Source organism: Amia ocellicauda, chromosome 6, assembly GCF_036373705.1.
Source record: "Amia ocellicauda isolate fAmiCal2 chromosome 6, fAmiCal2.hap1, whole genome shotgun sequence".
Lineage (NCBI taxonomy): Eukaryota > Metazoa > Chordata > Actinopteri > Amiiformes > Amiidae > Amia > Amia ocellicauda.
In genome coordinates this window covers 41,682,744-41,693,102 of record NC_089855.1, presented here as the reverse complement: position 1 = coordinate 41,693,102, position 10,359 = coordinate 41,682,744, and the positions used below count along the sequence as shown (strand labels likewise).

Below are 10,359 nucleotides of genomic sequence, written 5' to 3'. Positions count from 1 at the left end.
GCCTGTGTCGGCCCGTCTCGATGGCCAGGCTGTGCTCACTGAGCCTGTATTTGGTCAGGATCCTTTTGTGTTTTTCGTTCGTTATTAATTTAAGGTATTCTGACAATGTGTAGTGTCTTTTTAGGGCCCGATAGCACTGCAGTTTACTTTGTGCTTGTGTGTGTGTTTCCCAATGGGTGATGTAGTTTTCTTTGTGCTGTGTGATAATTTGGTTGACTCTGATTGTGTGCATGTGTGTGTTGCTGTCCTGAGGCTGGCCAGTGTCGGTGTGTGTCTGCGCAGTGAGCCTGCGGACCAGCTGGCTGAGAGGGCTCCTCTCTGGGTTCAGCTCTTGGCATTGCAGGGCCTTGTGGTGGTAGGAGTGTGTGTCGCTGTTTATTAGATGGAGCCAGAATTTAATTGCCCTTTTGTGTATGTTGATTAATAATGGGTATTGGCCTAATTCTGCCCTGCATGCATTGTTCGGTGTTTTCCTTTGCACCTGTAGGATATTTTTATGCAAGGTTTCTATTGGGTGTGTGTCCCATTGAGCAAACTCCTGCCCTGTGAGGGGACCCCACACCTCACTGCCATAGAGAGCAATGGGCTGGATTATGGATTCAAATATTTTTAGCCAGATTTGTACAGGTATTTTTATGCAAATGTGTCTCTTTATAGCATAGAAGGCCCTGCGCGCTTTCTCTCTCAGTGTCTTCACCGCCGTGTTGAAGCTTCCTGTTGAGCTGAGTGTGAGGCCTAGGTATGTGTAGTGGGTGCAGTGTTCGATGGTGCTGTTTGCTAAAGTGACGTGGTACCTAGTTCCCTGAGGCCTGGCCTTTTTCTGGAATATCATGGTATTTGTCTTTTTCATGTTTACTGCCAGGGCCCAGGTCTGACAGTACTGCCCCTGCTCTGTGGGCCACAGCAGCACCAGGTCATCTGCGTTGAGCAGGAACTTGACTTCTGTGTCATGTAGGGTGAGGCCGGGGGCTGCAGATTGCTCCAGCATTGTGGCCAATTCATTGATGTAAATATTGAATAGCGTTGGGCTCAGACTGCAGCCCTGCCTCACCCCACGCCTCTGAGTGAAGAACTCTGTTCTTTTATTGCCAATTTTAACTCCGCACTCGTTTCCTGTATACATTGATTTGATGATGTCATATGTTTCACCCCCTACACCACTTTGGAGAAGTTTGTAAAATAAACCTTTGTGCCAGAATGAATCAAATGCTTTTTTTAAATCTATGAAACAAGCAAATATTTTATTTTTATTTTGGTTGACGTGTTTGTCAATGACGGTGTGTAGGGTGTAAATATAATTGGTTGTGCGGTGTTTTGGGAGGAAGCCAATCTGACTCTTACTCAGGACACTGTGCTCGGTAAGGAAGGCCAGTATCCGGGCGTTAATGATTCTGCAGAACACCTTCCCCAGGTTGCTGCTCACACAGATGCCCCGGTAGTTATTAGGGTCCAATTTGTCTCCACTCTTATGAATCGCGGTGATCAGTCCTTTATGCCAGCTGTCAGGGAAGTGGCCCACACTGAGCACCAGGTTGAACAGCCGTAGCAGGGCCTGCTGCAGCTCAGGGCTGCTGTGTTTCAGCATCTCGTTGGAGATTCCATCAGGCCCGCATGCTTTCCTGGGCAGCAGGGCGCGCAGCTTCTCCTGCAACTCCTGCTCAGTAATAGTTGAGTCCAGGGGATTCTGGGTGTCTTTAAATGCCAATTCCATTCCAGGCTGGGATCTGCGGTGTCCGGGCTGGGGAAGGTGGTGTGCAGGTGCAGGGCGGGGGCTCCCAGGGGCCGCTCTCCTGATTGGCTCGGGGTTGTTCTGGGTGGTGTGGGTGCTGGAGAACCTTCTGTGGCCATGTGGGGGGCTGTCTGGGTTTCGGCCCAGCGCAATGTCTTTGAGTGTCTTTGCGAAGACGCTCACTGCTTGTTTGTGGAGATTGACGTTGTTCAACAAGCTGTGGGCCCCAAGAGTGGGGTGGTGTGCCAGGTGCACATTTGGCATCAGAGCACATCCCCGAGAGATCTCAGCGTTGATCATGTGGATGGTGTTGGGGTGGAAGGCCTTCCTGGGCAAGAGGGTGGAGATGATGATTTTGGCGTGGGTGAAGGTCTGGGTGGCCCTCTCCGCCACTCTTCTGATGGAGCTGGCCACCTTGTCCTGCTGGGTCCTCAGGTCGTTTGTGCCTGTGTGTATAATAATATGGCTGGGGGAGCCGAGGCTCTTCTCGGACAGCTGCTGAATGGCCCTCTCTGTGGTCGGACACCAGACCTTGGAGATTTTGCCATCAGGGAAGAGCCGCCTCTCATTTATGAGTTTGCCATTTGAGTCTATCAGCAGGGCTACTTCAGTGTTCTTCTTCATGGTAGACTTTCTGCGTGAGGGGGTCTCATCTGTGTTTGGTTCAGCCTGTGTGTGTGGTGCGCAGGTTTTGTGAGTGGTTTCGGGCTCAGGGTGTGTGTGAGTGCTGGGTGCACTCTGTGTGTTCGGGTCGGGTTGTGTGTGTGTGTTGGGTGCAGTGTGTGAGTGGTGTGTTGTGTGAGAGTCAGTATGTCTGGATGTCATTGGGGTGGGAGGGCTTTGCACATTGTGCACTGCTGGGTTTCTTGAGGGCTAGTTGTTGTGGGCAGTGAATTTGTATAGCTTCTCCTTCAGGCTCTGCACTGTCTTGTCTCTGCATTGCAGTTCCTCTCTCAGGGCCGTCAGCTCCCTCCTCATGGCCTCCCTGCAAGTAGATTGGAGGAAGCCCTAAAAATGGCTTGCAAGTGGGAGCGGGTCAGGAAGCATTAAGAACTGCCTCTTCACATTTCTAAAGCACAATAAATGAGAAGGTTCTGGAACAACCATCTATATGTAAATCTGGAAATATCCTAACAGCTATGGTGTCAAGCAAGTCCATTTCATCTACGTCAGAGAAATCCCCCAAATTACTACAAGCTATTGCAGATTTAAAAGCAGATGTTAAAGCACTCAGAGTAGAGGTGAGCCAGTTGAAGCAACAGCAAGAAAATCTCAAACATGGGCACAGCCAGTACAAAGAGGGGAAAATGGACCGTCAGCCCTCTCCAGAATGGATGAAACGAGAAATATCGTGCATCAAGAAAAGCATCCCCTGATGGGTATAATTCTTCCTCTAGATCACAAAGAGATGTTTCTTCGCCTTTATAGAAACATGTCTCCTGGACCAAGACCCAGACATCATTCCCTTCATAGGCAAAAATATGAAAGGTGGTCTCCATCACCAAGCAACCGTTACTATTCAAGAACTAACAGTCCTAGCAATCGCTATCACTCATCTCACCCTAATCAGCACTGCAGTTCAAGATATTCTCGTAGTCCATCTGCATCCTACTCAGACTCAAGGGACAGGTACACCAGGAGAACACCTAGTCCACATCACCATGAGAGAAGGCCTGATTGCAGATACAGCAAACGTCATCTTTGCTTTGATTCTGAGGATCCCACCTGTCAGGGAAACGAGTGGTAGCAGGTGCTGCGGGCCAAGTAGCTGCTACATTGAATAACAGGGACCCAGAGTCTGAAGCTTCAGCGTTAAAAGAGTCTCCAACCTCATATTGTTTTGCTGTTATTGAAGACACTGCTGTTCAAGCCTTCATTGATACTGGTTCACAAATTTCTTTGATCAGTGAAAATTTAAGAGTGTCAATTCCAGCACTGAAGACAAAGTCCATCAGAAAGACATACGTGTTGGCAAGGTCAGTGACTGGTGAGTGCCTTGATACTCTTGGAACACTAACCATTAGTATTAGACTTGGAGAGGAGGTTTTTCATCATGATGTTCAAGTGATAAGAAATTCCAATCAAGCTGTCATACTCGGATGGGATTTTCTGCAGAAACACCATGCAGTAATTGATGTACAAGGACAATTACAGTTGTGGAACTGGAAAGTCCCACTGTTGTTCTCTAAGCAAATCACACCTCTTTGTTGCAATGCTGTGACATTTGCGCCAATCAACATTCCTGCAATGACTGAGATGAATATCATGGCAAAGTTGCAGCCATTTACAGAAAATCAAATCTCAACTCCAAATTACTTAGGAATGCAACTACCCAGGTCTGTTTGTTGCCAGAACAATGTCTCCAGCGAAGAAAGGATTAACAACCGTTGGTGTCATGAATCCTACCAGTGATGACTGCCATGTCCCAAGTAACACACCACTGGGAAATTTTTACTCTGTGATAAATCTGGGAGGTGAAGAGTTCCAGGTTATTGAGGCTACTGTGCAGAATATCAGGCAGACAGAAGGCACAAAGTTACCCACAGTGGACTTCAGTCAGTCTAAATTGAGTGATCCACAAATGGACCAGCTGGAGAACTTACTTTTGAAGTATTGTGATGTGTTTAGTTCACATGAACATGACTATGGCTGCACAGATGCTGTAAAGCACCACATTTGAACTGGAGATGCCCTACCGATCCGCCAACATGCTTACAGGACTTCTCCAGCTTTGAAACAGGAAATAGAAAAACAAGTTCAGCAGTTGCTGGCCCATGACCTCATTGAGGAGAGCTGCAGCCCTTGGGCTTCACCTGTTGTTTTAGTCAAGAAAAAGGACGGCAGCTACAGATTTTTCATTGAATTCAAGAAATTAAACCCTGTCACCATACGGGACTCGCATCCCTTACCACGGATTTCTGAAGCTTTGGACAGCCTGGCAGGGGCATGCTGGTTTAGTACCATGGACCTGTCAAGTGGTTATTGGCAGGTTCAGCTGGCATCAGAAGACCGGGAGAAGACCGCATTTACCACCGGCAGCGGCTTATGCCATTTTAAGGTCAACCCATGGGACTGACCAATGCACCACCTACCTTCTAACGTTTAATGGAGCTTGTGCTTCGTGGTCTACACTGGAAGATCTGCCTCATCTGTTTGGATGATGTTTTGGTTTTTAGCAAAACCTTTCCTGAACATCTGCAGAGTGTGGAAGATGTCTTTCTTCGCTTTTGAAAGGCAGGACTAAAGCTGAAGGCCAGTAAATGTCAGCTTGCACGGGATGAAGTCTCTTTCCTGGGACATGTAATCACCAAGGGTGGTCTCAGACCAGATTCCAGGAAGCTGGACAAAGTGAAAGATTGGCCAACACCAAGAACACCTACTGAGATGAGAGCTTTTGTGGGTCTCTGTTCCTATTACAGACGATTCGTTAAAAACTTTGCCCAAAAAGATGCAAAACAGTTGGTCTTCTGAACTACAGCCTGAACAAGCTGTTCCTGTAAGACAAACCTGTGAAGATTTAGCAATAGACATTGATGAACTGAAGCAGAAACAACAAGCGGATGTCATTCTGAGAACTGTGATGAAATGGAAAGAAATGGATAACCGAAGACCTACTGCACGACGAATCAAAAACTCCCCGTCAGCTCTGAAAAAGCTCTGGTATGAGTTTCCTTGCCTGACTTTGGAAAATGGGATCCTCTGTCAGAAAATTAAAACCTTTCTACAGAAAGCCTATACTTACCAATTGGTTCTTCCTGAATCCCTCATTCAGACAGCCCTCACTTACCTGCATGGAAATGTCTTCAGTGGACATTTAGGGACTGAACGAACTTTGCAGAGAGCCAGAAAAATCTGCTATTGGCCTTACATGTCACGTGACATTTACAAGTTCTGTACAGAGTGTTTTTACATGTCAGACTCGCAGTGCTCCAACACCAAAAGCTAGAGCTCCTTTACAACCTATTGTGGTGGATCGTCCATTCCAGAAAATTGCTGCTGATCTCACCGAGCTACCAGTCACTTCTCAAGGCAACAGGTATGTTCTTGTTATAATGGATTATTGTACATGCTATGTGAATCTCTTTCCTTTAAAAGATCACCGTGCAACAAGTGTAGCTCAATGCTTGTTTGAAGACTTCATCCGTCAACATGTTATACCTGAGACCATCCACACTGACCACACTGCTCATCCAGAAGCGCCTCCACAGCTGTTTAGAGATCCTGATGATGCACCTGTCAGTCCGCCATCAACACTGACGGCTTTGTCTGGAGACGTCCCTTACCCACTTCCAGTTCCAGCGAGCTCCAGTCATCACTCGATGCCGTCTCTCTCTCTTCTTTTTTCCACAGCTCCTGTCCAGAGGGATATGCTACCTGTTCCAGGTGTTGTTCCACAGCCTGCTCTAGCACTTGAGCCATGCCCAGGTGTCACCCATTCTTCCAGCCTTTGGGATGCCCAAGTCACAGTGCACCCAGAGACTGTGTCTTTTCTCTTACCTCAGCGACCCCAGACTCCTGTGGCATTACCTGCTGGATGTACCTAGTGGTCGTAAAGTTATAAAACCTGACAAGTTTAAAGATTTAGTTCTTTCTTGGTTTATACCTGTTTTCATGTTACATTACAGTTCAATACAGTAATGGCTCCTAATTTGCCATTCTTAAAAAAAAAAAAAAAAAGTTCCTATTGTACTGACATACATCTATTGTGATTTAATTACTGCAACATCAGTTTATCCCTTGGAAAATCTAAGTGTATATATATATATATATATATATATATATATATATATATATATATATATATAAAAATGTAACATTAGAAATACTGTATGATTTATTTAATTAAGAAACGAGGATGTTTCAAATAAAGTGGGGGAGGACTGTAACATTAGTTTATTATTGAAAAATATAAATCTCTATGAAAAGGTATCGTGAAAGAAATTAGAAACACTGTATACATTATTTTACTTTATAGCAGGGAGAAATCGCTATGTGTTATGTTGTTCCCCCAAGAACATATTATTTGAGTTGCATGTTGTAAAGCCGGACAGGTTAGAGTGACGCACATCTTTGTGTTCTGGATAGAGAGGAGTAGTGGCGCTGCACTGCTGTGCTCGGCATTGTATTTGTAACTGCAACTCGGCCTCCGGCACCGGCACCATGTCGGTGGAAAAGCGCTAAGTGAGCTCACACTGAGCTCAGTGTAATGACTGCTCTGGAGAGCTCACAGTGTGACCTAGTCGTGAGTTCACGTCTTTACTGGGTAGTCCTTGACAACTTAATTGACTCAATTCTTGGGCTTAATTGGTCAAAATGACCATTGGTTGAAGGTACTCAGGGACTGATGTGTAGAGAGACTTATTAAAACTGCAGGATTGTGGTTTTCCCAGAACAGAATTAACCAGCTCACCACAAAGGAACATGGATGTTGCTATTGCAACATGGATTACACAAAAACATTGAAATCCAAGTTTGCAGTGGTCCTTGGGCCATTGCGTGGTGATCCAGATCACTTCAGCATGAATTTTGCAGTGGTCTGGACTACAACTCCAGGGACTACTGTGCAGTGGTCCAGACCTCAGAAACTGTATGAATATGAACACTGAAGTAGGCATCATAACTGTAGCCAATACTTTGTGGTTAAAATACTTAATTAAATCTGTGTATTGTACGGAATAATAATAACAACTGTAAAACATAAGAGAAGGGCCTGATATTAAATACAATACTCAATAGACTAAGTAGAACCGTCTGGGAAATAAGTGGAGAAGTCACGGAGATAAAGCAAACAGAACTTTAAACGGGCCGCTCGGAAGCTCCACTGTCAGAAATAATTCTCTCATTGAGACTTAATGTTTACAAACATAAGTACAACTTTATAGGAAAAATGACGTAACATATTATGGCCATTCATCCAATCAGCAGATACAGGTCCGGGTTCGTTTTACGATCTGTCCTCCCGTGAAGAGGTGATGGATCCAAAGCAGATGTCCGTCTTTGATGTGCACTAGGAAGATGCGATCCCACGGTCATCATTTACCTAGTGTCAATCGCTCTTTAACAAAAACAATTCCTCCCTATCTGGAGAAACGATTACGTCATAAACAAATTCACTGCAGACATCTATAGGCTATTTCGGCACTGTGTAATCTTTCATTACTGACAGGAGTTTCTAACAAATCGACCTTGTTGACCCTTTACTTGTCCTGCTAAATCTAATCTGCTCAGCATGTATACAAAACCACTTCTAATGCTAGTATTAATATGAAACATTATTTAATCATTACAAAACACTTTCTTCAACATCCTATACAGAGTCTTCAAAAGCTATCAGACTTTAGCAGCTGGTGTATGAACACACATACGATTATACAGCTTTTTTTGCAGCTTCGCAAGACCTAATTTTAAACGTTGTTGGTGAATTAGATAATTAGTGAGGACCCTCTATTTGCATTTGTTCCCCTTGTGGAAGGAAAGTTAGAATTCTTTCCCTCATAGCTATTCTACTCTCTTGTATACTTAAGACAGATAAGGTCAAGCCAGAAGGACAGGCCAGAAGGTAGCTTGATTTCTGTTTGTTATTTACGATGAGAATCTTGGAGACAATTTCAAACAGTATGATTGAAGTGCCTGCTCCCTAATCCATGTGTTGACCTATGAACTCTGATATATATTCTGCTTCGCTAACTCTCTATGATTAATATAGTAATGACATTGTGATTGTAACCAGATCTTTGTTTTTTATGTATAAAAGCCTCTTACTTTTAAATGAAGACAGAGCGACTTTGGGATCTTCTTGATTCACTGTTCCTCTCCACGTTGCGTGTATTAAAGGCATTGAAACTAACGTTCCAACCTGATTGAAGATGTTTTTTCTTGCACACCCTCTATAATTGCTAAAATAAAGTTTTACTGACATCTGTAACATGAACGCTGCTGAATGGCACATACATTGAAAACTACAGAGAATTGAGACAAATCCAATTTACACTTCATAAATAATCTTAAAACGTTTCCAACCAAGGCATAACCCACTTGAAATACATTCATTCACATTTTTGGTAACAAAAAGAGAGATTGTTACATATGTTCCCTATGATGCATCTACAGAGCGAGAGACAGAGAGAGAGAGAGAGGGAGACAGAGAGAGACAGACAGACACTAACAAGGCCACCCACCCACCCACTCACACACACACACACACACACACATACACACAAAGCCAGCAAGACACACAGAGCCAGCCAGCTCAGCGATGACATCACGAACCTCTCTCTGAGCTGACTGCTATGACATCACAGAGCACGTGCATTCCGTTGCTTGCTGTCTGTCAACCACTCAGTCACTGCCAGCCAGACTGCCTGCCTGGCTGGATGGGGGGGCTGTTTGCTGCTGCTGCGTACCTTAGCAATCTTATTTGCTTGACCGGCCTTCCTCCTCCTCCGCCCACATGCCCACCTATGCCCGATCTGCTGTTCACCTGGATCACAGCTCCGCCCCAACAAGGCAGAGCCTCCCAAGAATGGTACAAACTCATCCACGTTCCCCTCCATGGAAAGCTTTAGCAAAAGGCAAAAGCGTTATAAGTAATGAAGAGGAACCCGAGTCCAAGACGCTTCCGACAAGCCGTACATATTTGTGTGTATTAAAGATCACATTTTATTACATTTTGTTTTTCTGTACTTTATTACATCTTATTCTGATTTATAATTGCATTGTTTATTTTCCATATATATGTATGTATGTATGTTTGCATGTCCAATTGCTTTCACAATATTAATGCACTGAATTGAGAGAGAGAGAGAGAGAGAGAGAGAGAGAGAGAGAGAGAGAGAGAGAGAGAAGTGCTAGGGCACATCTGTAACATAAACTAGGGAACATTCGTCACATGCTTAGGGAAAGGTACTAAAAGGTCATATACTGGTAAGATGTTGGGCACATTTGAAACAACAAAAATGGCATTTGGTTATTTATAAGGGACTTTTATACCAGTCTGTGCAAATATCTATGCATATTCCAATATTTGCTGCATGACTTACAGATTGAGTGAGGGGGTCAATATGTTTGATTCAGAACTAACCACTGCTTCCTCCATTTTGTATTTGAGTAGAAGTGAAGAAACACTGCAATAATAATCAGCCCCGAGGCGACTGCGTTTCTAAACCCTATTTAACATCACAATCAAACTCATTCTGCGTCTACACACAGCACAGATACATTGTAAAAACCAAACAAAAAACACGAAATCACATATAGAAAACCAGAAACGAACATACAAGTATACGAATATGCTAAGATCAGCCTTTTATTTGTATTTATTTGTATTGATGCATTAAGGGATTTACACCGATTTGCTATTTCAGACACTTTCACTGTATTGACTAAAATACAGGATGAGTTCACATGCATTCGTCACCATGCACACAGTTCACATTTTCATTCATTTTGTGGTGTATCTTTACTTTTATTCTTATTTAAAAAACAATTGGCTAGCCTATTGATTATGGATGCGACTGTTTTGTTGGTTTTTGCGGCACAATTGTGGGCAGATCAATAAACTGTTGGACCATCTCAGGTGATGTTAATGCTTTGATGGGATATTGTGCTTATTGATGAAGTCTGTGATGAAG

General features: G+C 44.0%; 1 non-coding gene across 1 annotated transcript; it reads right to left on the bottom strand.

Moving 5' to 3' along the window:
• Nucleotides 1–9,223: 9,223 nt before the first annotated feature.
• LOC136752111 (U5 spliceosomal RNA) lies at nt 9,224–9,338 on the bottom strand. The gene has a single exon (XR_010817275.1). It is a non-coding gene; the product is annotated as a U5 spliceosomal RNA (small nuclear RNA).
• Nucleotides 9,339–10,359: the final 1,021 nt, after the last annotated feature.